At 39.1% G+C, this 13,764-nt stretch overlaps 1 protein-coding gene and 1 long non-coding RNA gene across 3 annotated transcripts in view; both read right to left on the bottom strand.

Annotated features, from left to right (window-relative positions):
• The window catches only part of KCND3 (potassium voltage-gated channel subfamily D member 3), a 344,280-nt gene that overhangs the window by 275,477 nt on the left and 55,039 nt on the right, over positions 1-13,764 (bottom strand). The window lies entirely within an intron of this gene.
• LOC148114557 (uncharacterized) overlaps positions 6,217-13,764 on the bottom strand; it is a 29,376-nt gene continuing 21,828 nt past the window's right edge. The window contains exons 2-3 of the long non-coding RNA XR_015733028.1: positions 7,238-7,287; positions 6,217-6,251 (exon numbers count right to left, since the gene is read on the bottom strand). This is a non-coding gene — a long non-coding RNA (uncharacterized LOC148114557). The remainder of the gene's footprint in view (positions 6,252-7,237; positions 7,288-13,764) is intronic.

Below are 13,764 nucleotides of genomic sequence, written 5' to 3'. Positions count from 1 at the left end.
GAGGGACTACCGGACCAATTTGAGCAGCTGAATACTGGCCAGGAGCCAGCGATCAACTAGCACTGCAAATACCTCCCCAGAAGGACCGATCTACCCGAGCTTTGAGCCCATCAACCCTGGGTTTGACGTAACTGATCAGCGAAAGAAGCCCTTCCAGGAGAAGCTCCAGCAGCCAGCCCTCCGGCACCAAGTTTGTCTCATACCAGTCAGTGAAGCCAGCAGAGATACCACTGAGGAACCAGCCCTCCTCCACAGTTACGGTTCCCACCAGCTGACCAAATACCCCCTGGATGGGTGTTTTATCCTGGCCTAGGATGGCTGTGAGACCGGGACCAAAGAATAGCTGCCAAATTACTGGTCCCACAACCAAACCGCCTCCTGCTAGAGTGAACGCACCCTATCCCTTAAGCTGGTTTTTGATGGGGCCGCAAGCAAGCTTGCTTTCTTCCTAAATCGAGCCTGGTCTTACATCAATTGTCATGGGGATGAGTTCCATGATGATAGCAAGATTGTCTCCATCTTGGGTGACAACCTAGAAGATGAAGCATCTGAGTGGTTTACCCAACTCCATGATGAAGGTGCCCCAGAGTTAGACAATGTAGATGACTTCCTGAGAAAACTCCGAGCTCAATTTGAGGATTCCTCTCGAACCCAAGAAGCAGACACAGGCATAAAAGTGATGAAGCAAAGGGATCAGGCCACAAAAGAAATTGTGCAAGAATTTCACCACTTAGCAGGGAGATTAAGAAATTGGCCCGAACGGATTCTCATGCATTACTTCAAAGAATGCTTGGATGAGGAATTATTGAAAATATGTTTATGCAGAGCACCAGGAGAATTAATCCATGAGTGGTACCAGGTGGTCATTGCAGATGCTGTCAATAAGACAGCATCACTGAGCTGCACCAGAGAAACAACCCAAGAGACAACTTAGTCACCGGACCACCCCGTAACTGCGACCAATCCCATCAAATGCTTCTGATGTGGACAACAGGGCCATCAAACCTTGGAGTGTTTGGCACCAGCCCCTGTGCCACAAGTGAGAGCGCCCACTCCAGCCAAGCTGAAAAAAGCCTGCAGAAGACCAGTCGAGAAGGGGAAGTTCATCTGTCAAGCCGTGGAGGTCCCCCTCCCCAATGCTACGGGGGAGGAAGGAACTCCAGTCCCTGACATGCTAATAATACAAAGTGAAGATACTGAAGAAGATAACCCAATGGTAAGTGAAACCATCCACCCCTTTCTAATAAAAGCGAGACTAATCGTGCCCAGAACAGGGACCCAGAACAGAGAACATAGAGACCATCATAGATACGGGCTGTACCTGCTGCCTCATCAGTCCGGCCATAGTGGAAAAATTGGGGATAAATACAAAACCCCTAAGAAATCCCATCCGATTTGAACAAGTAGATAGGTCACTAATAGGAGGCCAACCTGTCACGTTTTTTATCGAAGAGCTAAAGCTAGAGATGGGAAAGCACTGGGAATTAATTAGCTTTTTTCTGTCTCAGACTTTCAGAGTTTCTGTCTCAGATTTATCATTCCAGGAGCTTTTTCTGCTTATGAGAATAGGATATAGTCCATCTACCTGATAAAAGTATTTGAGCAAACAAAATCTGATTAAAAAGAATAAAACATGCCTTCTTGTTGTAGTCTTCTAAGTCTCCCATGTTGGAATCTATAATTCCTCAGATATTGCTGAACGACCCATCTAGAAAATCTCTTAACAACTGTGGTGAGTTCAATGGCTCTGATAGGATAATTAAGAGATATTCCAGTTTGGATTCTATTGGGGAGAGAAAAATGTATGACTTAGAACTATATCAAGCATTTCCCAAGGAAAGGCAAACAGTCTGATGAGATTCTTGTGAACTGGTAAAACAACAATAAAGAAACTGCTTTACGTACAATATGTCCATTGTTCTGGTTGACTGCACCTGACATTAATCTTGCCAGAATCACTTTAACTTCCCTTATACTGCCTTCTCCTTTCAGCCATTGAATCTACCCCAGGAATGGCCAACTGAAAGATGCAGCTCAGCAGCATGTAGAGGATATGATGGACTGTATATAGTTAATTAGGGCATCTAATCCAGTGTCTCTCCTAACATTTGGCTCATTTTCCCCTATTATACTGGCTCTCTTTATCCTAAATCTGGCTTCTGATACACAAGCCTCAGTGAATGGCAACCACCAACTTCTCAGATGATCCAGCATCTCAACGTCAACTCAATTCAGTACTTTAGGGCCTCAGGTGCTTCTTCTTTAAACAAATTAAAAATAAAGTCCAAAAGAAGGAGCTGTCTGCAATGTGAAATTTTCCTAACAATTGGATCTTTTTAGTAGTAGTACTATTTTCTCTCTTTTTAAAGAGCAGTATTGTTTTCACTGAAAGGAGCAAATCTCCCACCTGAAAAGAAATTCAGGAAAATCATTTATTTTACTGCCTACAGGTTTGATGGAGTATCTTTGAAAGGTCACTTACGTCCAATTCTAACTCTGACTCTAACATAGGGGGCATGTAAATCATACACTTTTTTTTCCTAATGGCTGAGGGCTGCTATAGGCCTCTGAGTGTGATAAAGGAAGCCTTTTTTCAAAAAGCAGTGATAGGTTCACTATAAAAAGGAAAATTTAATTAATTAAATTTAAATATAGTTGATAGGGTGCAGTCTTACGTCACAATTTCCCTTCACTTTCTCCAATTGACAGGGTATCCAAATACCAATGGACTAAAATGACTTTCCCCAAATATTAAACATTACAATTTAGTAATATCTTTTGTGGCTTGGGCCTCGTGCTCTTAGGCAGAAATTCTGCCTTTAGAGAATACCTGCATGAAATTTCTTTATTTTGGTTTATCTATAAGTAAAAATGGTCTTCTAAGTTTCCTGGTTCATAATAGAGACATTTGCTGTGGACTTTTTTCTGAATCTATTTCCATTTTTACTCTTTCTTTATCCATCTTCCCTTTCCCTTCCAGCATTTCCATCTTTCTATCATCTGACAGCCTTCACTCTACAGCCTATCTCTTTGTGCATTCTCCATCTTTAGGGACTGCAAAGAAGAGGCACCTTATTAACACTACCTAATGGAATTCAGTTTGCACACTATGAAATGCCTAATGCTCAGGCCAAGGAAAATAATGGACTGTCTTGCTACTGAATGATGGAAGTACTGGCTCTACGTGGCCGTTCATTTTGGAGAACATTGTTTTTCTTTCAAGTTGTTAATTGAAAAGGAAAAAAAACTGACAAGGAACTCAAGTGTCAATGGATGAAGATTAAAAAAAAACACTTTGACAAAATAAATGGAATGGAAATGAAGTTACTTGGAAATGTAAAAGGCATAAAAAATCCAAAATGTCCATTTATAGGACTGCAATAAAAACTTTATCAAGATGGTCTATTATGGGTTGTTCCTCTGTCCTGGTCCTATTAGACCTCTCAGCGGCTTTTGCTACCATCGACCATGGTATCATGCTGCGTTGGTTGGAGGGGTTAGGAATGAGGTTGCGGTGGTTCTCCTCCTTCCTCTCTGACTGTACGCAGTCTATGTTGGCAGAGGTCGACCTCAAGGCGCCTTGTCTGTGGGGTGCCGCAAGGGTCGGTCCTCTTGCCCCTCCTGTTCAACATTTATGTGAAGCGGCTGGGTGAGATCATCCATGGTTTTGAGGTGAAGTTCCATCAGTATGCTGATGATACTCAGCTGTACATCTCCACCCCGGACCACCCCAATTAATGCCCTTGACGTGATGTCCCGGTGCCTGGAGGCCGTGCAGATCTGGATGGGGAGAAACAAGCTCAGACTCAACCCCTCCAAGACCGAGTGGCTGTGGTTTCCGGCGTCCCGGTATAGCCAGCTGGCTCCATCGCTGACTATTGGGAGTGAGATCTTGGCCCCCTCAGAGAGGGCTCGCAACGTGGGCGTCCTCCTGGATGCACGGCTCTCTTTAGAAGATCATGAGACGGCTGTGGCCAGGAGGGCTTTTTATCAGGTTCGCCTGATTCACCAGTTGCGTCCCTTTCTGGACCGGGATGCCTTATGCATGGTGACTCATGCCCTTGTCACTTCCCGTCTGGACTACTGTAATGCTCTCTACATGGGACTCTCCTTGAAGAGCACTCAGAGGCTCCAACTGATCCAGAATGCAGCCACGCAGGTGATTATGGGAGCGACACGGTGCACCCATGTAACACCATTCCTGTGTGAGCTGCACTGGCTCCCGGTGGTCTTCCGGGTGCAATTCAAGGTGCTGGTTACCATCTTTAAAGCGTTCCATGGCTTAGGACCTGAGTACTTACGAGATCGCCTTCTGCCACTGACAGCCTCCCACCGGCCAATACGCTCCCACAGAGAGGGACTCCTCAGGGTGCCATCAGTCAAACAATGTCGACTGGCAACCCCCAGGGGGAGAGCCTTCTCTGTGGGGGCACCTGCCCTCTGGAATGAATTTCCCCCAGAGATTCGTATGATCCCTGACCTACGTACCTTTTGCCGTTCAACAGGCTGGGCTGGCTTAAGAACGAATTTTAATGGGTGTTTTAGTTTTTAATATATAGCCAAATTATTTAATATGTTTTAAACTGTTTTTAAATTTTATGGATATACATGTTTTATTATGGCTGTGCACCGTCTTGAGTCCCTCGGAAGAAGGGTATAAAAATTTAAATAATAAATAAATAAATAAATGAGACTTGTGGAGGCATTAGTAAATTGATCTAGAATCTACAGTTTCTTGGTCCAATTTCTCCTTTTGTTCGTTGAAGATCAGTCCCAAATTCTGAGTACCCAGGCATTTCTTTCTTTGGTCTTTATTGCCACAAACTGTATGTACCACCAAAAAACAGATGCAGGTGATCACTAATGCACCCAAGCACAAATAAAAATGCAGCTAGCCCTGCATTTTAATTTTATATATCATAAAATGCTTCTAAGTGAGACCTAAGAGATGATTTTACATGTGCTGGAATGAAAGAGTTATACGCTATAGTTAGTTGAATGCTGTGCTTATATGTTAAAGTAGTTTCTCGAACTGATAACTATGCTTCATCTTTGATTAACGTGATAAATCCACATTCCTAAAGGAAAGGAAGATAAAAAAAGTTTCAAAAATAACATGTCTAAATTAAATTATAATAAATTAGATGCTTATTCGATTTCAATTTCACAACTGAATTAGTTAAATAAGCAGTTTAAATAATATATTTTATTTTATTACTACATTACATTACATATATTATATTATTATTACTAATATTAATATAAATAATAATATACTTTAAATGTATTAAATATAACTTTCAGCAAAAGTTTTAAGGACTGTATCCAAAACTTTTGGGACCATGTACATCCCTAGAACTTCAGATTCTGCATCGCTATTCCATGTAGGATAGCCATGGTCAATTTTCAATAAAGCTTAATCTCTTGTTACATCTGAACTAAGGGAATCATGAATCTAATTAATTGGACATCTGAATTGACCAAATCATGAATCTGGATAAGTCTATAGTGAACTCTTGACTGTTTAAGCCTCATTATTGCTCTTCAGGAACACAAATGAGAATGAGAGATAATAAATTTGAGAAAAAGTCCCAACTGTGTTAGGATAAGAGGAATTCAAGAAATGAGTACGCTTGTCCTCCCAGTATACTTCAAGTAAAAAAAAATATGAGAAAATGAAGTCACAATTGTATACATGCAACCACAGAAAATAAGATGTACGACAGGTTTAAAATTAAACCTAGATCTTCAGGAACTGCAGTGCTGATTTCCAAAAGAGGCTGGCTGTCATCAGTAAAGGAGGTGACTTGGTAACCCAAGACTCTCTCTGTACCTATCAGCTGTGACACATGGAAGGACACTGTGAAGGACCTCTCATCTGTCATGCCCAAGCACATTGAGGGAAAAGCAACACTACCTGACTCTGTTATCAAAACAGGCGTTCATAGAATCACAGATCCTAGAGATGAACAGCTGGAAATGGACATTGAGTGCATCAAGTCAAACTTTTGTTTAGTAGAGGGAGACAAATGAAAAATTTCCCCCCAAAAATGTACATCTAGCCTCTGCTTGAAAAAGCCAGTGAAGAGGAATCTTCCATCTGTCCAGGTAATTGGTTCCACTGTTGAAATATTCTTATAGTTTTCTAATACTTCTTTAGAATTTATGTCTGCTCACCATAACTCCTACATAATGGGAGTTATGGGAAAGCACGGCATCCCATAAACTCTTGAATCATAACCAAGCTGTGTCTGCAAAAGAAAGCAAACTTTATTGCATCAAGGAAGTTCTATGTTCTCACCGTCACCATTAATAAAACTGAGGAAAATCAGTTAAATGAAAACCTTTATAGGTTTTATGGGAATAATTATTTAATGTAATATATTTCATTTATGTCCACCTTACAGACTAGTTATGGAAGATTTCCAATTATTCATTGTTTCTATTATTGTAATAAACAAGGCAAAGGTCTTAAGACTTGCCTAATAAACAAAAGAGACTCAATGTATTCTGTCTGGTGTTTGATTTATCTAGAAAACCAATAAAATGGGTTTTTGTCTTCATTTTTGTTAACCACATTTTTTTTTCATTGCTTATGCTTTATAAAAACCCCTAATATCTAAATATTATATTAATGCTGGCTGGGGAATTCTGGAAGTTGAAATCTACAAAGCTTAAAAATTATCAAGGTTGAGAAACACTGTCTTACATATTTTCTACCTTAACTTATCAGAGGTTGGGATGTCTAAAGAGAGGTAAAGGAGGCTTTTAAATTCATCTCTGCTTAGAAGTATATTCAAAATCCAATATCAAGAAGACTTAGCATATTAACCACTGAAGCTGACTCAGAAGAGTTACACTTCAAGAGAGAAAAGACCTTAAGAACTCATGTTCTTCTTCTCAAGTGAAGTTACTCAAACTACTATACTAAGAATAATACTGGAGGCAAAGTCAACATACATGGGAACAGTAAAGGTATAAATCACAATGGCCTTGGTAGTAATATATATGGATTGATTGTCTGGAAATTTCCAAAATAATGCAGTCCTGAGACCATAGAAAGCCTTAGATAGTCAGTCTAGAATTTTTATTGTACACACAATACTGGGATTGATGGCCAGTTTCAATTGATACAGATTATGTTCCGTAGAATTTACCCCAAATTTTTTAACAGCAGTTCAAATAAGACACTCCATTATGTACCCGGGTATTATATATCAGGTCTATTAATGAATACCTTGTCTGGAAGTTCATCATTCATGATTGACTGTGATGCTGGAACACAACCTTCCGGAAATGGAAAAGAAGGGCTGGTTCACAAAGACAGATATATGCATGAAAAGCATGATATAAAAAAGATCAGTCAGCTCAAGGACTGCATCTGGCTTTACACAATATGCTAAGAGCTCGTTTCCCAAAATTGGCTGATCTATCTATCTATCTATCTATCTATCTATCTATCTATCTATCTATCTATCTATCTATCTATCTATCTAAAAATGGTTCTGTGTATGTGTGCACGTATATTCCAGCATGACTCTGGAATGCCTCAAGCAATTTCAACCAAATTTGGTACACAGAATACTTACTCTCTGGAAAAAAATACTGTGGGGGTAAGACACCCCTAACACCCTTCGGGGTGTGTGTTTCTGTTAAGATACAGCCTGTTGTGCCTTAAAATGGCATCTACTGTACTGCCTTAAAATGGCTTCTATTGTACAGCACAGTGGAATTGCCGTGATAACTGCTTCATAGTATTCCACAAGGAGGATTTTCCCCCTGGTAAGGGGAAAATCCAACATTAGAAATTACATTTGGTCCAGACATTTTTAATACAACAGGGTTGCAACTCAGCCTGCCTGCACCACTACAAGACTGACACAACGTACTTCACGCAGAAAAGAACTACAACATCAAACAGATTAGTGCATATATCAAGAAGAAGAAGTCACTTCTAAATCAAGATCAGAAAAAAGCATACCAAATGACCATTGATCCACTAGCAAAACAACAAGGTGGTGTCATTTTACTTGATGCTTCTGGGGGCACAGAGAAAACATTTTTAACTAATTGAATTCTCACCAAAATCAGGGCTCACCGTGAAGTTGCTCTTCCTGTCTAATACAGGATTGGGATAAATAAATACCCAGGCAATGCTGGGTTATATTATGAAGAGATTCAGGAGTTCTAAGGGATAAATGAAATCCTTAAAAACTAATAAGCCTTAAGGTACCCATATTACCTCTTAATCCTTTCTCCAATATGTTAAAAAGTTTAAAAGTTTCACTTCCCTGCACTTCTGGGGGAGGTATGATAAACTGAATATGAAATGAAGACAGAAGGTTTCCCACTTGTGCCCCAGAGAAGGAAACCTCAGGACATTGGTTTTCTATGGGTTTGAGTAGTCATTTTATTCTCAATTGCAGCACAGACCTTTAAAGAACAAATTTCACTTTCACGTTCTGAAGTTGCTTATTAGCTAAGCCCCAGATGATCGGGAGGAAATGGGGATTTTGCAGTAACCTTTCCCCGGATTGGAGAGGGAATGGAGATTTTACAGGATCCTTCCCATGCCACGCCCACCAAGCCACACCCACAGAACCAGTAGTAAAAAATTTTGAAACCCACCACTGATGCACACATATGCTCAGAAACAAAAAGATTTATTACAATTTAGGCAGATTACAGCAAACAAGAATGTGATTTAAATGCTTAGCAAAAGTCCTTACTTGGAGAGAGGTGAATATAGTCCAAATACGTTCCAAAACTCATAGGATGCCAAATCAAGTAATCAGCCAAATCAAAGATCAGGGATCACAAAGGAAAAGCAGGGATGATTTCTATGCCAGTCACTTTGGAAAAAAAAGCAAATTCACCTAACGTGGAGTTTTCCAAGCAGGCTGGAAGTAGGTCTGAGAATCAAAATCCTGGATGACCTGATCAGGTGTTTTCTATATCATTCAAATTGTACTATGGAAACTGACATATGAGAAAAGCTGGCTGGAATGTGGATTCAGAGCTTTGGTCTGCTCAGGGAGGAATAATCTAACTAGGGAAGGAAGTCTGAATCCATCTCAGTCACAATAACATAAAGCCAACTAAGGACAATGCCAGCAGAGAGGACCAATATTGCTACTACTCTGAACAGAATTTGTCCTCTCTACTGTGTCCTTCAAATCCCTAAAAATGGAGTATGGCCGCTTTCATTATCACAATTTTCCTTTTCCAAGTGTATCTATTTTTACCTTGATGCTTCACTAGATATGATTTTACATTATTGCTGTTTGTGGTTAATTTGTTTTTGAGGTCCTTGGTGCTCTCTGAGCTTGCTTGTTTTCTTGCAGATGTTTCATTACCCAAACTAGGTAGTGAAACATCAGTGCTAATGATGTTACCTAGTATGGGTAATGAAACATCTACAAGTAAACAAGCAAGCTCAGGGAGCACTAAGGACTCCTCATGTCAACCCTGAGCTACAAATATTCTCCTTTAATTTGTTTTTGTTTGCTTATTTGTCTTTATAGTGCTAAATTTCAAGAACTGCCATGAAATATCCTTTGATATATCATTGATACCATTGATGGTACAAAAATATTTAGGAGTAAAAATGATTAATTCTAGTTTTTTTATTCCTGTTTCCTTCACATTACAAGGCCAACACAAACATAGTTCTAGAAATAGTGTGTAATAAAATGCCTAAAAATGGGAAAAGGGGACTATTAGCAAATTAGTAATAACATTGCTAATTTAATCAATTAATAATAGTAAAGGAAACATCTGAAAATACCACATTATATTTGTAATTTCATGTCATTTAGTTTGGTGTTACTATCAAATATAGCAGATATGTTTTCTGTTTTTTTTCTCTCTTTGTATTAATTATTGTCAGTAGAATAAATCAGGAGCTTGTTTTATACAAGAGCACATACTCTCCTTTAAAGCAAATTTCTATTTCTTCTTTCTGGGGGCGCTTATTTAATAGCATATGATGAAATGTCAACATGAATTAGGAAAAATAACATTCTCTATTAGACACTAGGTAGCTATTAAAATGAACTCCATATATAGGTCAATTGGTCAAGAGATGAGAGGAATGTTACTGGTTGATTGATCTCTTGAATATATCTTCATAGAATCTTGCCAACAATTATATATTCTTAAAATCTATTTTTAGAGGGCGGCAACATTAGTGCAACTATGGACTATGATCTTGCATTCTAATTTAGCAGCATGACAGCCAAGTTCTTATGCTTATTTGTGGAATAGGAAGAACTTTAAAAAGCAGAAAGGACACATTATTAATACCAAAACCGGAGTTTATAAAACATTCTTGTTCCTCACTTAGATCATGGACTTTCAAATGTTTTTATAAAAGTACTTTCCCCTAATACTGTTGATAAAGAAAATGCTTTGGTCTAGAAATCCATCAAACTATGAGATCTGAAGGGTCAAAGTTCAAAGATTATGTAATGCTTGTTGTTGTAGGCTTGTTTATAGGAAAATTCTCTAGATGTAGCTGTTCCTGAAAATGCCTGCAACAAGATATATTTAAAAGGCATGATAGACAAGAATTTAGATGTATCTGTTTGAAAAAGTATCTATAAAAGATAAATTGGCCATATGGCTTTGACTTTCAGGAAGTGTAGTTCTATCACATGTGAATGGCAACTGAGCATTTGGCTTATTTACCAAAAATGTTGTCACATTAATCTGAAGGATTTTCCATTTTACAGGCAAACGGATATGAAAGACTTTATAGAAAATAGCAAAGTCAAAAATCTTATAATATGTGATTCACTAAATCAAGCACATTACATTAGAGTCACAAGATAGCTCAGCAGATGAAGATTAAATCTCAATCCTGTGACTTTGAGCTTGTTTGGATGTTCTAAAAAGAGAGTGCAACTGTTATATACCCTTGACCAACGATTGGTATACTTCTTCCAAATGGGATGGTTGTCCTTTTCCATTAACACTTGAATAATGTTTTTTATTTCAATACACATTCAGATTTCATTGCAAAGAAGATGGTAGGAGAGAAATAATCTGGGCCTTCTTGGATGTTGTTAGAGTTGCAAGGTTCCTTACTAGAATAATAATGAACCCTGAATCTCTAACAATGTCAAAGGAGGCCAGATTATTTCTCTCCTACCATCTTCTCTGCACTATGATTATTACTATTTTATTTCTTCCTCTCGAACACTGAATTCACTGTTTTATAGGATGTGGACATTGAGCTAAAGCCATCCTCTTTGGGGAGGTTGACCATTTGCATTTCTTAATTGGTCAAAATGCTCCATCTGTGTGCCAGATCTAGCCAGAAAATCAAACAATTGTTTGGCATCTAAATATATATTCCTTAGGACTTACAAGCAGAATAATAATGATGGATAGTATTACCATATAGAAAGGATTTTATGGGAGAAACCTTTTTGAGAAAAACATGTGAATTCTGTCTATTCAAAGATCTCAGCATGGAGACAATAATGCTTTATTTGGTTTTGTTGTGTGATAGGAATTTATCTCCCAGCCTATGAAAAGTCAGAACACCTTTCAGCATCTATTTTTCTAGCTAATTGAAATAGATAGGTCCAATCCCCAAAACTGCCATAGGGAATAAAGTCTAAGAATGTGGAATTGTCCTTAATTCCAATGAAATCAGTAGAACATATTACAGAGAGTGAGGGAAAAAAGGTTGGAAACACCTAGGAAAAATGTAAGTCAAATATTCCACATCAATAGAATACATTTAATTGCTTCCCTGTCCATTATGTATTTTTATTGCTTGCTGTCTGCATGGTTCTTGGCCCAGAGGAATGCATTTCATGTGATCTTTCCATATATTTGATTCTCAGTTTTGTATAACTGGTTTCCCATGAGCCAAATCTGATGGGGATTTGTGCACAGCTTTCACAACATCAGGGATTCTGGCAGATCTGTCTGCTTTTCATGGGTCACTTGCCTCCAAAGTAGTTCCAAATGAAACAAAAGGCTGCTGGATAATTGGAGGCCATCCATTGTGTTTGATGATCCCATTAGCTCCTGTAGAGAATGCCAGCCTGTGATTCTCAGGTACCTCTTCCTTGATTGATACCCATTTGCATTCTGCACAGAGGCTGCAGAGCCATTATGGTGAGGCTGTTTGTTACGCAGAGCCCAATTAATGAAAGGTTAGGATGCAATTAAAAACCATAAAGTGCTCTTTATCTCTGGATGAGGTTTATCTGACTACTTGAAAACTCTGCGCATCTATATGAAGATGTTCTTAAAGGCTGAAGCATATTTTTTTTCTGTCTGTAGCTCTCTTGTTATGTACATGTTTGATTTTCTGGAAGAGGTGAAATGGGAAGGTAGGCTCAAATCAAAGGCTAATTTATTGGCAGTCATGCTTTGTATATATGCTATTGGGTTTTCTGAGCCTGAAGCACATAGTATGTCAATTATGTTTTCAAGCTCATACATAGGCTGTCAGGAATAATGTCAACCTCAGCTATACATCCAAGGGAAAGTAGCCCATTTGGGTTTAGTACAATGGAATCTCAGAAACAAGTCACACACATGAACACATTAGTGAGCAAACAAACAAAAAACATCTAGTTTCAATCCAGTTTACACAGCTGCAGAAATAAAAGTCCTTGGATATATTATTCCTTAGCTGGGGAAGAATACTCCTTGGCTGCGAATAAAAAAAAAACCTACAAGAAGAAGCCAGGGTGAATAATTTGTTAGAATATAACTTTGTATGTACTGGCTCTCTGAACCAGTGGTGGGTTGCCCCCGGTTCGCACCGGTTCTATAGAACCGGTAGTAAAACTGGCGGGAGGCTTCGCCCACCGACCCCGACGTCATCAAAATGCTTCCATGCATGCGCAGAAGAGTACGTGCATGCAGCCCTGCTGTGAACCGGTAGTAAAGGTAAGTAGAACCCACCCCTGCTCTGAACCTATAAACCCAGGGGTGAAATGCTCTCGGTTCAGACTGGATCACCCGATCCGGTAGCGATGGAAGCGGGTGATTCGGAGAACCGGTAGCAAAAATCCCTGCCCCCCCCCATGCCCAGCTGAGCAGCACAATCATCAGAGACTTTTTTTTAATTTTTAAAAGCATTTTTCTACAACCTCTTTGGCTGAAAAATGCTTTAAAAGTAAAAAAAAAAAAAAGCCTCTGATGATCACGCGGCTCAGCTGGGATCATCAGAGGCTTTTAAAAGCATTTTTTCTACAACCTCTTCGGCTGAAGTGGTTATAGAAAAAATGTTTTTAAAGGGAAAAAAAGCCTCTGCCGATCAGGCAAGTCAGCTGGGATCCTCAGAACTGGTAATAACATTGGCTGGCCACACCCCCGAACCAGTCCCCGGCCCAGTCGCCACTTGCTTACCCCGCCCACCTCATCAGAGGCTTTTTTTTTACTTTTAAAAGCATTTTTTCTACGCCTCTTCAGCCGAAAAAATGCTTTTAAAAGTAAAAAAAAAAAAAAAGCCTCTGATGATCGTGTGACTCAGCTGGAATCCACAAAGTCTTTTAAAAGAAAAAAAACCCCTTTTTTTTCTTTTAAATGCCTCTGACGATCCAAGCTGAGTTGCCTGATAGGCAGAAACATTTTTTCTTTTAAATGCCTGATCGTTAGAGGCATTTAAAAGAAAAACAGTCTCTACCAATCAGGCAACTTAACTTGGATCGTCAGAGGCATTTAAAAGAAAAAAAGTCTCTGCTGATCAGGCAACTCAGCTGGGATTGCTGAAGAGGTTGTAGAAAAAATGGTTTT

The sequence above is a fragment of the Pantherophis guttatus genome, chromosome 3, assembly GCF_059756535.1.
Source record: "Pantherophis guttatus breed Tessera chromosome 3, ASM5975653v1, whole genome shotgun sequence".
NCBI classification, from domain to species: Eukaryota; Metazoa; Chordata; class Lepidosauria; order Squamata; family Colubridae; genus Pantherophis; species Pantherophis guttatus.
This window is presented reverse-complemented; position numbering and strand designations above follow the sequence as displayed.